This window comes from Aphelocoma coerulescens, chromosome 2, assembly GCF_041296385.1.
Source record: "Aphelocoma coerulescens isolate FSJ_1873_10779 chromosome 2, UR_Acoe_1.0, whole genome shotgun sequence".
In the NCBI taxonomy this organism is placed as follows: domain Eukaryota; kingdom Metazoa; phylum Chordata; class Aves; order Passeriformes; family Corvidae; genus Aphelocoma; species Aphelocoma coerulescens.
Window position 1 is genome coordinate 99,366,670 of NC_091015.1, and position 18,966 is coordinate 99,385,635.

Genomic DNA, 18,966 nt, shown 5'->3' on the forward strand with positions numbered 1-18,966 from the left:
GGAAATGATGAGGACTCTTGCTCCAAATCAGAAGACCTCTGCTCCTAGAGACAAAGATGCTCCGAGAGATGGGTGAAGAGAGCCTTTGTTTCTGAACAGCTCATCCTTAAAATGGTACCCCATTAGCTCAAGATTGGACCCTTGAAAGCAGTTGTGGGCAAAGCTGTAAGTGGGGGGGAAGGGACTTTCACATGTGAGCAGAGAACCATCTCAGGCGGCTGTCTTGCTGTGACATTGAAGCCATGAGAGAACTGTTTTTTGTGGAGATGTCTCCATAGCATGAGCAAGAGAGACTCCTCTCCCTAAGTGAACTGAAAGAGGTGGTAAACTGACTGAAAAATCTCAAGGGTTGTCTTTTTACATTGTGGGAGAAGAGAGAAAGGTGGGGGGAGGAGAAGTGTTCTGAAGGTTTGGTCTGAATTTTTTTCCTTTCTTTTAGGTCTGTTAATAAACTTCTTTATATTCTTTTAAGTTTTTTGCCTGCTTTGCTTTCTCCTAATTCTTATCTCACAGAATGTAAATAGGTAAGTAATGAGTATTTTGGACCAAACCACTACACTCTAATTGGTGTTTCTGCCTGGTTTACGAACTGAACCCGCTACAGGGATTTAACTGGGAGCATCTCACCCGGCCAGATCAGAATCTACCTCCTCCTGACTGCACACATATCACTGCCTCAAAATGCAGTACTTCATGTAATTTTGATTTGGGCAGTAAAGGCTGCCTGAAATCTCATCTGGGCTTGTTAGTGATATATTGACTTAAAATACCCTGCTTTAAAGAAGGCTAGGGATGCAAAGCAAGAAAAACTCAAATCTCCCACTGAAAGCCAGTCCTTTCAAGGGAGAATGAGCAATTTGTGGGATAGAAGCCTTTTCAGTCCAAGGGAGACAGATACTGTGTATTTCAACAAAGCCAAAGTATTTCTGGGTTATGTAGCCTTAATAGTTCATGTTTTAGTAAGTGCAGCTAGTGCTGTAGTCTAAAGCCACATTGGTAAAAACCGATCACTCATGCTGTCTATAACCAGGTCCTTGCTGCAGCCTCCAAACAGTTTAAGCTATGCTGGCTGTAAAACAACTTAGAAAATTTTCCCAGTGAAGGCAGGCTTGAAGAAGAAACCAGTTTATCGCAATTCACGTAAGTGAAAAATACATGGCATTAAGTTGCTTCCCAGAGGCAGTGCTAAATGAATAATGGATAAACAATGTCAGTGACCCCCCTGTCCTTAACTGAGGCACAAAAAAAGAACACCAGTCGTTGAAGGTTTCATTCAGCCTGGTGGGAAACTTCCCAATAGAAGGAGTCCCAGACAGAAAGAGGTATCTGCCACTGCTTTATATGGAGATTACTTTCCCCATGACCACTCACTTGGCTATAAATTTCTTCTTCCCTGTGGATTTACACACTAAAATATGTAATAGGGAAGGAATATAAACTCTCTCTTTGTGGTATCGCTGGCTCACATGTTGCAGCTCAGCAGTCATGGACAGCATCCAGCATTAACGCTCAAAGGGACCTGCCATATTTATGACTTCTGCAGCCTCACAAGAGCGAGAAAGGCTGGCAGAGAGTGATTGAAGCACAGCTGAATGAAATGCATAGAATAAAGAAGGCAAAAATAAAATATTTTTAGCATCTGAATTCCTAAAGAAATGAGATCTATGCAATGCAACTTGTCTGGGCGAGGATGTGTGTGTGGCAGGTTTCTCTTTCCACAAACCCCACACCATAGCCTGTTCCTGCTCAGCTGCTGCCAATGACTTTTAAGAGGGGAGGGTCAGCAGTCTTGGAGGCAATTCAGTTTGTCCACCATGGATAGAAACAGATGCTTATGCCTAATAAGCTATTGCTTATGAGCCTTATGGAAAGACTAATAAACTCATCACCATTAGGTATCAGACTACAAAAAGAGGGTTGAGATTTTTGAAACTGCACTCACCTATTCTGTAGCCCACAAAACTTCCCCTCCGTGGCTTAAACTGGATGAAAAATATCCCTGTGTGTACTTCAAATGCATTTACCAACTTCTCCAGAAAAAAAACATGATGTGCAGGTCACCTGGGAAAAGGTGGCTACAGTCTCAGAGTCTTATTCTTCTGGCACCTTCTGGTTTCTCTAAAACCATGTGCAGATGCAGATGCTCCTCTGTAGGGGCAAGGCTGCCATCACCCAGCCCAGGCTTTCCTGAGGGCACAGCGTGTGCTGCTGCTCATGAATTACGCCAGCACACGTGCGATGTGGAGAGGGTGCTTGAATTTATAGTATCTGTTCAGGCTTCTGTGTAAGCAGAGAAAGTGAACATCACCACATCTGCAAGTTGGGCAAAAATCATTGGGAAGGTTTTCCAAGCTGTGCTCTGCCACATGATGAATGATGTTTTATTTCACAGACCCATAACTCACAAAATGTGGTTTGGGGAGGAGGGAGTTCAAAAACCTATAGTCAGATATTGTTTTGCAAGATCAACAATTTTATACATATCCAAATGGAACTGCTTCCATTAAGAAGATTCTCAAATATCCTGATTTCCACAGTGGGCGAAGAAATCATAATAATGAATGCAATGACATCAAAGACAGCCTATTACCTGTGTTTATAATTAATGTGATCATTAATTGTGCTTAATGTGAAGCAGTGATGAGTGGATATTCAATGTTTCTTATTGCAAACAATAATGGTACCCAGGTTTTTGCACCCACATTCGTAACACATAGGAAGAGAGAAAAGACTGCAAAACAGTGGCTAATATCAAATGCCTCCATCCAGAGAAAGCTGTGAACACAGTGTCTGATGTTCAGAGGTGAAAAAGCACCAACCGTTTCCATTTCATCACTTTTAAAATCAGATCACTTGCTCAGGTGCTGCTGTGATTGATAATGTCAGTGTTTGCTTCAGAAATGTCCAGGCTCTCACCTCTGTGAAGAATATCCAGGACTAGGGAAGGAGTTTTGGCCTACGCTGCATCTGAATGAAGTGGATCTCACACTGTGGTACTGATTATTTCAGGTCTGTGGAATTGAAGAAAATTCTCTCTCGCCACACGTGGTATCAGCTTACACTCAAAACCCTCCCAAACAGTAAAAACTTTTGACTTGATTGCAGCCACTAAAGCAGGACTAAATGTACAACCAGTGTATGAACTGAGATCCCTTTGACTCTAAAGAGAGCCTTGAGCAATGATTCAAAAGTACATGAACTTTCAACTTCAGTTCACTCGGGTCTTTAGTTGTAAGCTGTGTTTTTCCAAGCTTTTTTTTTCTTCTTTTTCTTTTTCTTTTGCTACAGGGTTCATTATTTTTCAGAGGATGGGTCTTTCTGCCCTGCAGGGATCTATCTATCACTGCTGACTCTCTGCATCTTCTCCACATGGAAGAAGTAATTGGATTGTATTTTCTGCACATGACCAAGACAGCAGGGAAACACAGAGCTGTAAGCCAGAGAAGAAAGCTGTCTAGAGGGTAAGGAAGTACCTATTGCCCAAGAAAACTAAATGTCTGAGTCTAACCACAAGATCTTTCCTTTCTTTCCATGGAGGAGCTGAGACATGCTGAACTGCATTCACCAGACTGCTCCGGAAGTTGAACTCTTCAAGGAGCAGTGAAAAACATAAACACCTAAATAATCCCTTCAAAAATGCAGCCCAGGGCCATTAAATCCTGTGACTATTTCATTTATTTATTTATCCTGCACTTATTTCATTTATTTCCAGATCAGGTTGTATTTATTATTATTATGCTGCAAAAATGCCATGTTGTAGTCATAAGCATTGTGCTGTTTCTTTTTTTTGTAACAACATCAAAATCCTGACATTTTTATATTTGGGGAAAGTGATGGGATTGCCAAGACTTTATGCTGTAAGTCTTTAAGAGTTTAGTAGATGTACTACTTTCCTTCAAATGAATGCCTGCTTGTCATTGTCAGCCTTCCACTGCTTGTTCCCCCCCTCCACCTCCTCAGATCCAAGCCTAAAAAAAGAATCTCTGTGGAGCTTGATGTGTTGCTTGTAGCTATGTTAGAGAAACTGTACTATTCTGGAAACACTCAGGCTCCTCCAAACCACTCTTCCAGCAGTAAGTAACACCATGCATGGTTTTCATCTCAGCCTTAAGAACTTTCATTGGTCTCCTATCAAGCCCCACCAGCCAAATCTCAAGTGCCACAGGGAAGGGACTGCAGTACACCAGAATGTCGCCCCCAAACCTGATTGTCATCAGGTTTCTGGCACAAGCTGATTTGTGTGTTTCTCTTCAAGAAGTATTTTATCAACCTTGACTGGAATAAAAGCACTGACACAGGGGGAAGACTGTCTGCTATTATTTTCCACTTATAAAGAACACAAATCTGCATGATGAGCCAAATTCTCCTATTGCAAAGATTATTTGTTATATGAAATAGCTAAAACAGCAGAAAGAAGCCATTCCTGGAATTTATGAGGAAAAATTTTTCTTTAGAGCAGCAAAACATCACCATTGTCCCACTCAGCATATTAACACTCACAGTAAAAGATGGCAGTTGCAAAAATGTGGGGGAGCATATGATTAAATCAGTATTTCTTAAATAGTTTTGGAGTGTGCAAGCTGATATTTTGGAACAATAACAGAGAACATACAATGTTCTGAGCTGTCAGAGTTTCTGAGGGGGCAGATTCAAAGGCCTTGCATCACTTAATGCCTCCCAACCTCCAGATTAATGGAAGAGAAGCAAATGGGACAGGGTGTTGTACTTGCAATTTGGATGAGCTATGATTTGTTTTCTTTTTTCTTTTCTTTGAAGACAATCCATAATTTAAATGCTCCTGTCATGGAAAACTAAAATTACACAGTACCATACACAGATTTCCTACGAATAATACGAGCTGGTGCATATATGTGTGCAGATATTTGCACTGTAATTTAAAACACAACATCACCACAAGCTAAAAAAGTTTAGAAAATTTCTCTGAGAGAAATTCTTCACCTCAGGAAGAAGATCCATGATAATGAAAATCAATGTGGCAGACAGAAACAGCATTTAAACCTTTACCAGCAAGATATGACACATCAAAGGAGTTAAATTGATCTTCCAGCCTTCTGTCCCAAATATCGCTGCTGCAAGATGAGCCTCCCTTTCTTTGTGCTGACAACTACACAGTGTTCCTGTCCCCATCAGTGTACATTGCATGTCTTTGCCACCACCCTCTCTGTCCATTGCCAGACATCTGACCTACAGTTGAAGATTTGGATTAACAGGAGCAGAGTTTTGCATGGGCAGTGATGCTGTGAAATCAGTAAAACCAAAGAAATGTGGACCCTTGGCTTGTGAGCAGCCACAGGCACCGGGATTTCAGTAAGCAGCACAGCTGAGGCTAAACTTGGTATCATAACAAAGCGTGGGTCTAAATAAAAGCTGCCTTAAACTCCCTGGCAGTTTGCTGCTTCTACGTGAGGACTTGTCAGAGTGCAGCTCTCCTACAGAAACATCCATACCAAATATAGCGTGCTGGAGTAAATGCAAGAGGCAATGTTTGGCTTTCTTTTTCTTTTTTTTGGATGCCGTATCTTAAGGCATTTGTGTATTTGTCCCTCTAGTTCTGCAACTGCCTCAGTTATTAATACAACACAGCCATTTTCAGAAGCTCCAGGTCTTTCTTGAGGCCATGTTTTGGGGAGAGACACTCTGTCGTGCACCAGGCCCAGAGAAGCTGGTGGGCAAGTTTCCCTCTCAGATGACCGTGAGCCACCAGGAGACGGCGATTACATCACCTTTTCTGCTGCTCTGCTGTTGGTCAGTTGCATAGTTAGTCTCCATTTAGCTGTGTATTCACGCAGGCAGCAAGGTGCAGCTAGGACAGGAAGCAGCCAGACACAACAATACAGACATTTCACCACAGTGGTGCCTTTTTATAGAATGGTAGAATGGCTGGGGTTGGAAGGGACCTTATCTGGTTCCAACAACCAGGAACATCATCTGGTTCCATGGGTGGGACACCTTCCACTAGACCATTTTCTGGCAGCTTCTCTGCTGCCCCTTCCCTCCTGCTCTGTTCAGGATGGCATGTGCTCCTCATGCAGCTCCTGTGACTTGCAGGACCTTTGCAGGCATGTCAACCTGCAGGACCTGTAAAGACAGCAAAGTAGTGACCTTACCTGGAAGCCTAGGTACACCAAAGCTGAAGGCAGAGCTCTCCTGATTCACAGAATGCCTGGATTTTCACCTATGGGTTTCAATGCACAGCAGGTAGTAGCCCTTGTAAGGGAGCTTATGGGAAGTTTCATTCTTCGGCCTTTTTATTCCACAGTATTCCTCCTCTGTATCTTCTTTTTAAAAAATCTTCTTCCTTTGTTTTGTTTGGAGTTGCTCAAACTTCAGCACACCAAGCAGAACGTAGTGGACCCCTTGTATGTCAGCACAAAACCCTTGCTAGAAATGGTTTTGATCAAAGCCAGGCCAGGTCTCACCTGCCCCAATCCATAACCCTTCCAGCTCCCCTGAGGAGTGGCCTTGCTGGAGAACACTGCAAGCAGCTGAGTCTGGTGTGGCTCCGTGGCAAGCCAGAATAAAACTCAGCCACACTCCTAAGTTCTGCTGCGGGCAGGGAGACGGATGAGATGTCCCAGGGCTTTTGTGTCCCTACAGAGTACGTGGACACACTGCAAAGTGTGGGTCTCGCTTGCTATGGGGAGGGACAGAAACCGTGTGATACCTTCCCTAATGACCCGTGCTGTAACACACCCCTGTGGCTGCCAGAGGGAGGTTTGCCTAAACAAAAGCAAGGCTTTGGACTGCTACGAAATGGGAGATGTCCTAGGAGACTGTGCATGCCTCTGAATGACGGCTGAGGCATCCATGGCCAGCAGCGTGGCGGAGCTCACCTGACGCTTCAAACATCGTCAGCAATCTCAGCTATAAGCCCGCACCTTTTCATTCTAAAATGAAAGTAGTTTTCTGAGCAATAGGAGTACATTTATGCTTGGAAACAGTAGAACACATAGGAACTTTTTCTATTTCAGTGCTAGAAAAAAGAAGGGGACAAAGGGCCAGGAACTGTTGTTTCCTAGCTGAGCTCTTTTAGACTAACTTTTGGCCCAGAATGTTTTGTTTGTTTTTTTTTTTTTGTGACCCAGTGGTAAATTTCTGAACAAAGAACTTTATGACACAGAGACAATACTTGTAAGAAGATTTTAACTCTAGATGTGCTGGAGGTCATTTTGAAAACTTCTGGTAGCTTTTCTCCTCACAGCTGTGCTTGCAAATTGATTGAAATCTTCCTTGGGGACTTCTGTAACAAAGTGGGTAAAAATTTAAGTGCTTTGTAATCTCTGTGGGAAGAGATAGTATCAGGTAGAGTAGGTAATTTGAATTACTTAGAGCAATGATGCTTTTGAAAGCCTTACTTCATTCTTGTGAAAACTAGTTGGTAGCAAAATTACATTCCAAAAGCTTCTCTGCATACTCCCCTAATGAACTTCTGATTTACATGCAGTTTGTAGATATGACTTCTTTCTCCTAATGTCATTTCCTTCCTTTTATTCGAGTCAGATTTCTGGTTTAGGGGGAAATATTATGTAGCGTGTATCACCGCTGTGGAGGAATTATTGCAAATACCTCATTTGTAATCCTTTTGTTCTTCCACTCTGAAACCCCAGGTCTCACTTCTCCATGGAGGAGAAGATATCGTGTTTGACTTATTACAAAGCCTAAAGCATTCTTAGGATTAACTGCAGCTAATCACTAAAAATATGCCTTCTCATTTTGGAACTGTTATGACTCTTCAACATGGGAAATGTGCTTCGTACTTCGAAATCTATTTCACTTCTAATTTTTGTTTCCCTCTCAAAGGCTGGGCCTGGGCCTCACCAGCATGCCTAATAATGTCATCAGGACTAAGGACATGAGGAGGAGGATGAGGTTCCCAGCACCCAGCAGTGAAACCATGCCGGTACAGGGATCAAAACCAGAAGTGACTGGACCTCAGACAAAGGAGGAGTAGGGAAGTTGTTGAGGTCTCCACACAGGTGTCTGATAACAGTTCCACCAAGGTGGATTTGAAACTGTGTCACAACTCAGCTTCTTCTCCCCAGTGCCTGTGGAGGCAGCTTCCAGCATGACACATCCCATCTTTGACTCACCAGGTAAGGCTGGGATATCAGTATGAGAATTGGGCAAATATTGACTTCTTTTGCCATAGAGAAACTTTGTTGTATCTATGATACCATATATTTATGTAATATTTTACATGATTTATTATACATGACTATGGGCTGGAACTAGCAGTTTATTGAAGGATAATTCTGAAGAAAGGGATGTCAGATACTGTGCTGGAGTTTAGAAAACTGACTACTAATCTAGCATTTTCCATTAAGCCACCCTGATTTACAGCAAGTAATAGAAGTTGTCTCAAAAAGTAAGTGACATAAACTTGTGTTCCAGGGCATAAAAAAGCTTCATGAAAGGTTGGGGTAGGAACAATATCCCCTTCTGACACATTGCTTTATAATTGCAGAATATGAAACTGCTTGCACCGTTCTCTGAAGGGTCTAGTCCTGGCACTTTTAGATACTAGGTAAGTAATTTTTTAAATTTATAGATTCCTCAACTTCTTTCAATGGAAATATAGGTTTTCAAGGACATTTTACACAGGTCAATTGCTATGTAGAGAGCAAGAACTTCATTTCCTCAATCACATTTCATGATCACATTAGAGAGAGTTCACAGATGCCCAGGGACTGATGAACCACACAAGAAAAACCACGAGACAACTCAGACCAGGAATTGGATTCTGTCTGACAGTTTTCTAACACCTGATGTCTTTAAATCAATGCTTGATTTTTACCTTTTTCTTTTTTTTTTAATTGCAGAAGACATGCTTCAATTCAGCTAGAAAATAGGAACTTAAGGAAAGAGCTTGAAAGTCCGTGACAAGCCTATAAGGACTGATGTGCGACGTGATTGTAATGTCCAATTCTAGACTGAAAATCAATGAATAGACAAAGATTCATATTTCTAAGAAAATAGAGACATAAATCTACAGCCATTTTGGCAAATGATGTCCAGATTTCTCCTGGGGAACATGCAAAGAAGGCCCACTCCTACGGAAAGGCTGTCCCAGGATTATGTCACCTACATGTATCACGAAGGAATTTTCTTCTTGGCTGCTCAGAGGAGGATTTTAAATGTTTGCCTCCCATTTACTCCACAACATTTCATTGCTGACTAACTTGTACTTCTTCACACATTTTAATTTGATGGCATGTACGAGTAATGCAGAGACCTTTCTTTCCTAAGGGAAATTAAGAAAATAATTCATTCTTTCACTCAGTAACTCAGCTGAATTAAATTTGGGTTCATTCTTTTGGGAAAGGTGTTTACCTAGTTCTGTCAAATTAAAATATGAAAGGAAAAATGTCAATAATACTGACCATCTCATCATCAGAATTCTTAGTTCTTTCATGCCATGCTTCCTGCACTGAGAATTTTATTTTGCAAAGGAAAAAACTAACAAAAAATCTTAGAAGGCTTAAGTCACAACTGAAATTTCGGCATATTACTAAATGCTAACATATACATATGTGCATGAAACAAAACTCCAGCAACACAGTTTTCAGTCTGAGTTGGTTTTTTGGTTTCATTTACAAGATTTTATTTTTAATTTTTTTTTACATTTACATCAATGTGTATTTGCTAGATGCATTGTATACACAGAAAAAGGTGTAAAAACAGGACAGGAGTGTCAGCTGCATTCTGTGTCCCTAAGAGACAGAGAAAAAACATTATTTGGAAATTTCTATGGCACAGGGCCCTGCTGGCAGCTGCTGTCTCGTTCCTATCCCTTCCATGTGGTTGTTAACACAAGGACACATGAGGGAATGGCTGAGGACTGGAGAGGCCATGACCAAAGTGAGTATTGATTCTCCTTTTCCTCGGTGTGGCTGCCTGTGTAGAAAACATTGATCAGTAGTGCAGACTGAGAGAAGGCTGAATGAATTCATGGAAGGGAAAGCCCTCTGGGAGCTACTGAATACACAGAAAATCAGCCTGGCTCGGGATGTGTCTGAGCTGCAAGTACTTTGCAGCAGAGAGGAGAGGCTACTTGGATTTCTCTGGTCTCACGCTCCTCGTTCCAACATCAGCTTTTGGGCGTTAGCATTAGCTGTTCTTATTTCATTGTGCTTTTATTTACTGTTGGCAGGAGAGGAGGACTGGAAGCTGCCCAGAGTGCTGGCTGCAGCCACCAAGAGACCTCTCTTTCCCCAGGGCTGGCTGCAGCACAGAATTGACCAGCACTGCAGCTGCCCAGTAAATGTGTTTCATATCCAGAGCAAATTTTCCAGAGTGCCTAAATGGCTTGAAACTCTAGGCTCTGTTGGCCAAGATCAAGTAACTTGCACATATTGGGAAACTGCTTCCAGTTAGCTTTCTCTCTTTTTGTCTCTCTCCCTGTGTTTGTGCATTTTCAATTATGTAGAAATGTATCATTTAGCTCCACTTCTCTTTATTTAAGCAGACAAAGAACAGGGACCTTCAAAACTGCAGAATACCTTGAAATCTTTCAACTTCAACCATTCTGTCTCTGACAGAAAAACATGTATTTCCTTTTTAATTCTCAGTCCCGGTAACTGGTACTGGTAACTTTGTACCCACCAGCACAGCACACTAGATGGATAGACTGCAGCAAAACAAGTTACATGTTGTATTTAGAAACAAGTACCTTTAAAAAATTTACCTGTCTGCCAAGACTTGGAAAAATGAGAAAGCAAGTTCAGCTCAGTACACAGAGCAGTTCCTCACTGCCTGACTCTCCTCATGGCTGCTGGGAATGCCTGGCATGTCAGGTAACACATGCTGAGCAAGAGCCAAAAAGCCCTTCATTGCTTGTAAAGATGAAGCAAGTTCCTTATTGGAAAAAAGCCCTTCTCAGAGGTATTACAGCTGCAGATGATGCTGTAAGCCATGCTTCTCAGCCATCAGGCAGACTGCCTGCCAGGGACCAGCTTTCAGCAGTGTCAGTAGGTAAGATGTATAACAGGGACAGATCCAGTTGTCTTGCCTTTCTTTATACCTTCATTGCCCAAACAACACACACGAACAACAAACATTTATGTGAAACAAGCAATAATTAAATGTACCTTTTTACCTGTTCACAGTCTGCTGTCAGGAGAGCCCCTGAGTCACCTTGCACTGTTTTGACCTCCAGTTCTCTCCTGACTCATCTACAGCTCTGCTGTTTCACGTTGGGAGATCTTTCAGTTTTGGCTTTGCCCTGGCACTAGCATCTGGTGCTGTTCTCTCCTGGTGTGACTGCAACTGGCTGCCCCTTCCTGAGGAAAAGAGATGATTTTTTGAGGCTGTGGTGATCTGGTGTGGTAGGTGCTGTACAGTCTCAGATAGGAGGTCTCAATTAGCAGTCTCCTGTCTGTCTAAGACCTTCCAAGCTGAATGCCTTTGTAAGCTCCTCCTGGGCTTGAGAGGAGTGTCAGGTGCTGGGGCTCTTTCACACTGCAGGGTTTGTAACATCTGGCCAATGCCATGGGTTATAACAGTAAATGACACCACTTACAACCAACATCTCCAGGGATTTCTCTGAGTTCAATCTCTAATCTCTCAGGCTTCCAGCGCCCTGTATCTGTCCATCATGCTTTAGAAATGACAATCCTAGTGATTTTGACATTGAGGATTCATGTGAAGCTGGTGCAGAGGCCTGTAAGAGGCTGCCCTGACCCTCTAGGCCAGGGAGTGCCACATTCTCTCTGCATTTAAATGGAAAATGGAGAGGCTACGAAGGGTCAGACACACATCTGTATGTTCCCACTTTCTTCTGTGTCATGGGACTGTGTGCACAACTGGCTATTACAGATGTAGCCCTGAAACTCACACCAAGCTTCTGAACTGTTCTGTGCAACATATCATGTCCAGCATGACTGTAATATCTTCTGTCTTACATCCAGCTCTGTCTCCTGCTTTTTTTAACTTCTCTCCCAGGAATTTCTCTTAGGCAGAGTTTTTCTTCCATTATTCAAACTCAAATCACATTTCACCACTGTTTTGCTCCACATCAAAGCCTGTAACCTCACCCCCTTTGCACTTAGGGCTCCCAAAAGCCTAGAAAGCTGCTCTGAGGAAGCTGGTCTCTGTGGAGCTGGGCAATGAGCTGGGGTGGCTGTACACGTTCCTGTTATTGAAAGCAAACAGACCTGTCCAGGCTGTTTGATTTTTTTTCCTCCCAGGGATTTGGCTGGGCTATGTCCCTGCCAGCTCACTGTTTTCCCTGTCTGACAGTGTTTGCTGTGGGCAGTCATGCTTGGCCAGAGGATATGCTCCATGGCTCTGCTCAGGCAAGCCTGTCTCCCACATGTTCAACGTATGTTGTATAAACAATGCCAGACCTTTGCTGGAACTACTGGGTGGCTGCTTAAGAGAAATGCTGGGAGTCAGCACAGGCACATCCTGCAGTGCCCGCGGTGGGCAGTAAGTTACACTGATTGCCAGAGCCTCCCTGCTGGGCTGTAAAGGTTTTGCAAACAGCCCTTCTGTGTGGTGCTCTCTGCAGCATGCCCAGCTCGCTGTATTCCAGAGGCATTGCTGGGCACTACCCTCTCCTCACCGGAGAGCTTTGGGGGCCCGGTGACATGTGTCATACTTGTCTGAGCACTCAGCAGTGACCTCTTTGTGATGCTGGCTGATCTCTCAAGGGCTGGATCTGTTTCTCTCAATAATTTCACTTGCACTCTGGAATCTCACAAGCAGCTCTTGTTTTTAATTATGGGCTCCATAATGTCTCCAAAGATATGCATAGTGTCAGAGATCTTACATCTGAAACATAAGGCTCAATTGCCCCATATTTTTATTTTTGATTTTGAGCACAATTTCTGAGTCCCTCTACAGCCTTATTCTGTTCAGGTCAAGTCTTCAAATAACTTTCTTGATGGTTCAATTGTTCCAAGTGTTATTTGAAAATAATAAGTAACTCTCTGGAGTTACTTCTTGTCCTTTTTGCTCAGTGAGACAGTGAAAAGTTTTACTTCAGTGTTTTCTCACTCTCTTTCAGAGCCAAGTCCCTTCTGGCAGTTTGCCTGCTTCATTTCCAGGCTGTCTTTCTGTGTCTACTGCACTGGCTGATGACATAAGCTCTGTCCCACCTCTCAGAAAGGGACAGTTTATCTCCAGCTGCAGTTCATCCCTTTGGAGTAACACTGCTACTGATGATAATAAGAGAGAAGTCCTGTTAGAGCCTGTAGCAAACATCCCTCAGGTAGCTGCAGCAAATGAGGAAATATTTAAAGGTGAGATATGTCCTAATATCATCTTTTGGAAAGGACTTTATGTTTCTTATATTTCATGTTATTGCTCTGAGAGACTAAACGAGGGAGCACACTACCAACTGAAGTGCTTGTGGAAATTAAATCCACATTTAAATGAATTTGAAACTTTTAATTCAAAATTGAGCACTTGGAAATTTTGCATCAACTCCCACTTAATTAAAATTAATAAGGTTTCAGAGAGTTCTAGTTGGGATGGATGAGGAAGGAATTTGGCCTTAAATGTGTAATTAAAATACAATTACATTGGAAGGAAGTAATTACTGAGGTTGTACCTCAAAAGCATACCTAATGGGCTATCAGGAGAAAAGGTTTATGCGTTTGGTTCACCAGCTATATAAGATATAAAAGGATGTAGTCACTGAAAGAAAGAGATACTAGCAAGACCATTTAGGTAGATAGTAGCAGCTCTTTTATGGTCAAATCCCTCTGGCTACATTTAGCAAGGCGACTGCTTCATCTTAGTTTGGGGTGTGCAAGCACCTCCACAAGTTTTCCTTCTGACACATTTAGTTGTTTCCCAGCCCTCTCACGGGGCTGTGAGGGAAGCATTGTTCAGCCAGAGTCAGATGTCTCTGGATGAGGGAAATGTTAGCACTGAAAGAGCTCAGCTGTCTGATTTTAGGAACTGTTTGACAAAAGCATACTCAAAGTGAAGGGCCTAATCTAACCCTGGTTAAAATCAGGGAACACTTGTCTTGCTCCCTGCCCCTGTCTGCATGAAACCCTGAGCACAGAACCAGAATTGTGGTGTCAGTTATGCACAAACCTACACTTGGTTTTCTTTTCACATTATTGCCCTGGCACACCTATGAAAAATGGTTTAATAAATATGACATTCCACAACATGCACAAAACAGACAGATTTTGGAGGTAAAGTCAAAGTGTGAGCTTTCAAACTGAAGCCACTTTGTGCTCTGTGGAGACAGAACAATCCATCATTCATTTGATTGTTTTTGTTTTGTTTGTTTTGTTTGGCTTTTTTTCTTTTTTTTGGGTAATGCAATAGGCTTTGGTTTTAAATTCGGTGTTGAGGTTTCTCTTGACTGTCTTGGAGTTTGGATTAGGTTCATGGAAATAAATGGATTATACTTTATAATAAATTATGTAGGTAGTCAAAGATGCACAGTTCACAGTCCCATTTGGATCAGCTCCTTTTCAAAGGTTCAGAGTTATGGATTACATTGAATGGCCTGGAACACCTGGGTAAGTTTAAATCACATCAAGATGAATTGATTGTAAGTTTTTGATTTAACCTTGGTTCTTCACATAACTTTCTGAGGTTTTTAACTGTGATTTTCACAAGTACAGTATGCTTTGTAAAAGGAGCGTGGGAGAGGGAATGTGCATGTCTCGGCTGTGCAGTGTCCCCTTTGACACAGTATGAAACACAGTGTAAGTAGCCCGATGTTTTAATCAACAGATACATGTTCTTGGCAAGGGAGTGAATGTAGCACTTACTGAAATGCACTCTGCTGAACTGTTGACATTCACTTCTTAGTCAACCTTTTATTGGTAAAGAGAAACATACACTTTGTATTGAGGATTTAGCTCAGTAAAATAAAATTCTGTGACAGTAATTTCTCTCTACCCTTAAATTCCCTGCAGCAATGCTTGTTACATGGATAAAAAACATGTAGAGCTTGGCTTAGCCTTTTTCACACCAAAACCAGATGTGTTCAGTAATAGTCAACCAGGATATTTTTCAAGCTTTTTTTTCCCCATTTTTAATGCAATACTGAAGACGTGGGATTGCCAGTGTTGTGGTACTTCATCATCTAGGATGGTTTCCACATTAGAACTCCTGAAGAAGCCTGAGAAGGGGTGTTTCATGTACAACATTATCAGGACTTGTCAACAGGGCAGGACTGAGTGAAGTCAGCCTTCTGTGGCTGTAATAGCACAAGAGCTTCCTTCCCTTAAATAGTTTCTTTCTTTTCCCCTAGGGTCTTGTAGCAACTCACACCTGAAAAAGCAGCCTTTATGTCTTCCTTAGGCTAATTAAATACAGATTCAAGCAGAGGAGCAATATAGCTAAGTGTCCGTTCGTTAACTTGTTGGTCTCTGAAGATTCTCACGTTTCAGTCGTGACCGATGTAAGTGGCAGCAGAGTTCTCAGCCATGGAAACCACATCTGGAGAAATCCCACCTCTCAAAATAACAAAACTCTTAAGGATTTACATGGGGTGACATTAACTACCAGGATCAAATAAATGTAGCGAAAACATACTCCCAATCACAAAGGTCACTGAAAAGCCACACAGGTTTGGCTTATGCTGAGTTTTGCCTTTTTGCCTTTTTGTACCCATATGAAACATTTTTTTTAATGCTTCCAGAGTGGGTGGAGATATTTATCAGGGAAACTGATGGTCTGAAGTACACAGCTGAGACAGGCAAAGACTGTTGCCGTGTAACTAGAACGTATGAGGGGTTTATGTCCAAGAGTATCAGGATTTGGCATCAGTTTTGCGTAGGGACATGGGATAATGCCTACTTCCTTTTTTTTTTTTTCTTTTTTCTTTTACTCATTAAAGGCAAAACACAAATCTGTGCATTTTAAAGCAGCTCTCTGAAATTTCATGGCCTTATAATTGCAATCTATCGGACTAAAAACTAAATCTAAAATTAGACATAAAAATCACAATATTACCAGTCCTGGATTTAAGGCTTATATTGCTGTGAATTTCTACAAAAATATTTAAGAATCAATTTAAATGCTAATGGACTTGTTTGCCATAAAACTAGGCATTAGTCATACTCAATAGATGCTTCAGAGCCACAGTATTGGTGTCTCCTTCACTGGACTTCACTTGTGACATTAAATTTAGAGATGTTGCTGTATATCACAGACCTATGCAAAACAGGGGGTTCCCTGAAACCCTGCGGAAAGCACCTCCTCAAAACCTGAAATTGCTCATGTGGACTTTGAAAATCTAATTGTTGAGCCAGACATGAACTTGTGGATTCCTGAGGAAGAGTTAAAGGCAGAAGCACTTGTCTCCTTCCTGCCCAGTACCTGGTGACTTGCTGTGGGCACCAGCTTTGCCTGTGGGATGTCCTCTATATATTTCAGACACTTCAAAACCCTCTGCCAGCCTTTTGCAGTCCCTTTGGGTTGCACTTCTTTGGGGGCCACAAATACTTCCCACTTCAGATGGTGGTGGGATTACAGCCCATTAGAGGCTCTTTCCATTTAAATCAGGACTGGCTGCATCATTGCTTGTGAAAAGCACATTCTGTGACCTCTATCACACCATCTAGGGCTCAGTCCAAGACCATGTGATAGAGGGGACAGTGAGATGGCTCCTTTGCCTGGCACACAACCAGTGACCTTGTTAAAGTTTTGATGTGAGGGCCTGGGAACAGCACTTTCCCACACATTTTCTGAAGCAATCATGGGCAGTGCTGTACAAGCTAATGGCCCTGGCTCAGGCCATCCACACAGACCTGGAGCATCTCCATTCACAATCACTACCAACTCATTCCTGAGCTGATGAAATCAAGTTTGTTGTGAGGCTGTCCTGTGTCCAGGCTCTCCAGTGTCAGGAGATGACTTGGTGTAGATTCCTGGCTCTCTGCTATCTGGCTTTCATCTCTGTTTGATTTTCAGGCATATTCACTGGATACATCCATCTGAGAAAACTAAGATGTGGCTATGGACACACTGTCATGTATGCAGCACACAATGGTTGTGACCCCTTACCCCAGTCTGGCCTGTGCTGACCAGCACCTATCCATCAATTCCTGGACAAGATGTAAGAGTGAAGCTCAGGACCATTCCAAGTACACAATGTTGGGAAAAAGTTGTTGAATCACATGGGCAAGAAAGAACTGTTCTGTGCCAGGGAACAACTCCAGACATATTTAATTCATTGTTATATTTGTAGCATTTGAAGCCACTTTCATTTGATCAAAATTGTTTGGAAACTGCCTAGCAAATCCCAAGGTCATTTGGGAGAACTGGCGGGGAAAAAAAGGAGTGAAAAAGCAAATAAACACATTTGCCAGTAGCAGTTTTTGCTAAATAGCTAGGCTGGGAAAAAAAAAAGGGAAGAAAGCTTCCCTCCTGGCACTTGTGGGTTGGGTCAAAACAGGGCAACCACAGGCAACCACAAGCATGTTCATGATCTGCAAAATGTGTATGCAAGGAAAAGAAAGATCCAGGAATGACGAGTTGAAGGGGAGTGAGAAAGTTGCTCCAGTGGAGCTGTTGATGGAAAAAAGCTGTTCCTGGTGTGTTCCCTCATAGCAGAGTGCACTCACTGAGACAGCTGAAATGGCTTTGGACTTTCTGTCAGAAGAGGGAACATAATTTTGCAATGCAGTCCAGCCTGAAAGAGGATGGAGGGGCAGGACAAGGAGCCACGCCCTGCTCAACCTGGTGGTAATACAGCCTGAGACAGAGAAGATAGGGCAGTTCTGGAGAACCAGACACTTTACAAGCCCAGCAGCTGCACAGTGCATGGTGCCATCTTGTTTGTACTGTATTTCTGCAGTGGTTGTACCCAAGAGAGCTGTGGCATGGGGGTGGCTTCCCTGTGCTCAGTGTCAGGCATCCCAAAGGAGCAGAGAAACGTGGCCCCTGCCGGCAGACACTCACACCAGAGAGCAGAGACACCTTCACTCCCTTTCTGCTGGCAGAGGGAGGGAGGGATAGGGAACCACGGCATTCCTGCCTTCGATGTCTCAGTGAGCTCAACAAGCCTTGGATGGGACCAAGGTATGGGGACATTTGCCTGCACCACTTCTGAACAACTGGAGACTCATTTTCATCCTGGTGATTGTTCATCACATTGATTGTTAGTGGGTTTGTAATTTAAATATTAAAGGACAGCTTCAGAATTAAGCAGACAGAAACCTTAGTCCTTTTTCATTAAGAAAACATCTGGAGGCTTTTTTGCCCTCCTGAACAAGGTTTGAAAAGACAAGTTATCCTTATAAAATCTTATGAACGCCCACAGGACAATTTTACTTTGAAGTATCAATGTGACAGGGCAAAAGCAGAACAATCTGATACTAATGATTTCAGTCACCATCCTAATGCTTCATGTTTTAAAGATCATTTTGCAATAAAGACATCATGATTTTACAGTCACATTAGAATAATAAACCATAGCACTTACTGAGTACTTTTCCTCTAAGACATGAAATAAATTGGAACAATAAGTGTTTTTCTCATTTTAGAGTTGGAGAAACTGAGGCCCAAGGATGTGACCTTCTCATAGCACAGTCTGGGAGAACCTCACCTGCCTCCTTGTCCCAGGGCTGCCCTTTGGGTCATACTATCCCTCACCTGCTAGTCCAGACAAGATGACTGATGACAACTCTCTGCAGGAGAGAGCAGATGCAGATTGATGTTCTCTCTCCCTCCTTTGTAACTTCAGGCACTTCACCAAGACATCTCAGATAGGAGTATTGAAACTGTCATTAGGAAAAAAAAATAAAAGCAGAAGGAATAAGTGTCAGGATCTATTCACAATAGACAAATTGAATACAATTCATCAGACCTGCTGATATTCTCTGGAGGGAGGTGGGGTGGCCACTGAGTCAACTGTTCCCATCATTTTTGCTGGCACTTTCTTCTGTCCTTTCATCTGCATGAGAAAAGCAGTAGTGTTGTCCCCAGCCTGGGTGCTGCACGTCTCCTGGTCCCACAACAGGCTCCCTC

At 42.6% G+C, this 18,966-nt stretch overlaps 1 long non-coding RNA gene across 2 annotated transcripts in view; it reads left to right on the forward strand.

Annotated features, from left to right (window-relative positions):
* Nucleotides 1-9,342, forward strand: part of LOC138104868 (uncharacterized) — a 73,319-nt gene extending 63,977 nt beyond the window's left edge. For both annotated transcript variants that reach the window (XR_011148315.1, XR_011148316.1), the window contains 4 exons: nucleotides 3,289-3,461; nucleotides 7,822-8,114; nucleotides 8,486-8,545; nucleotides 8,841-9,342. This is a non-coding gene — a long non-coding RNA (uncharacterized lncRNA). The remainder of the gene's footprint in view (nucleotides 1-3,288; nucleotides 3,462-7,821; nucleotides 8,115-8,485; nucleotides 8,546-8,840) is intronic.
* The last annotated feature ends 9,624 nt before the right edge of the window (nucleotides 9,343-18,966 follow it).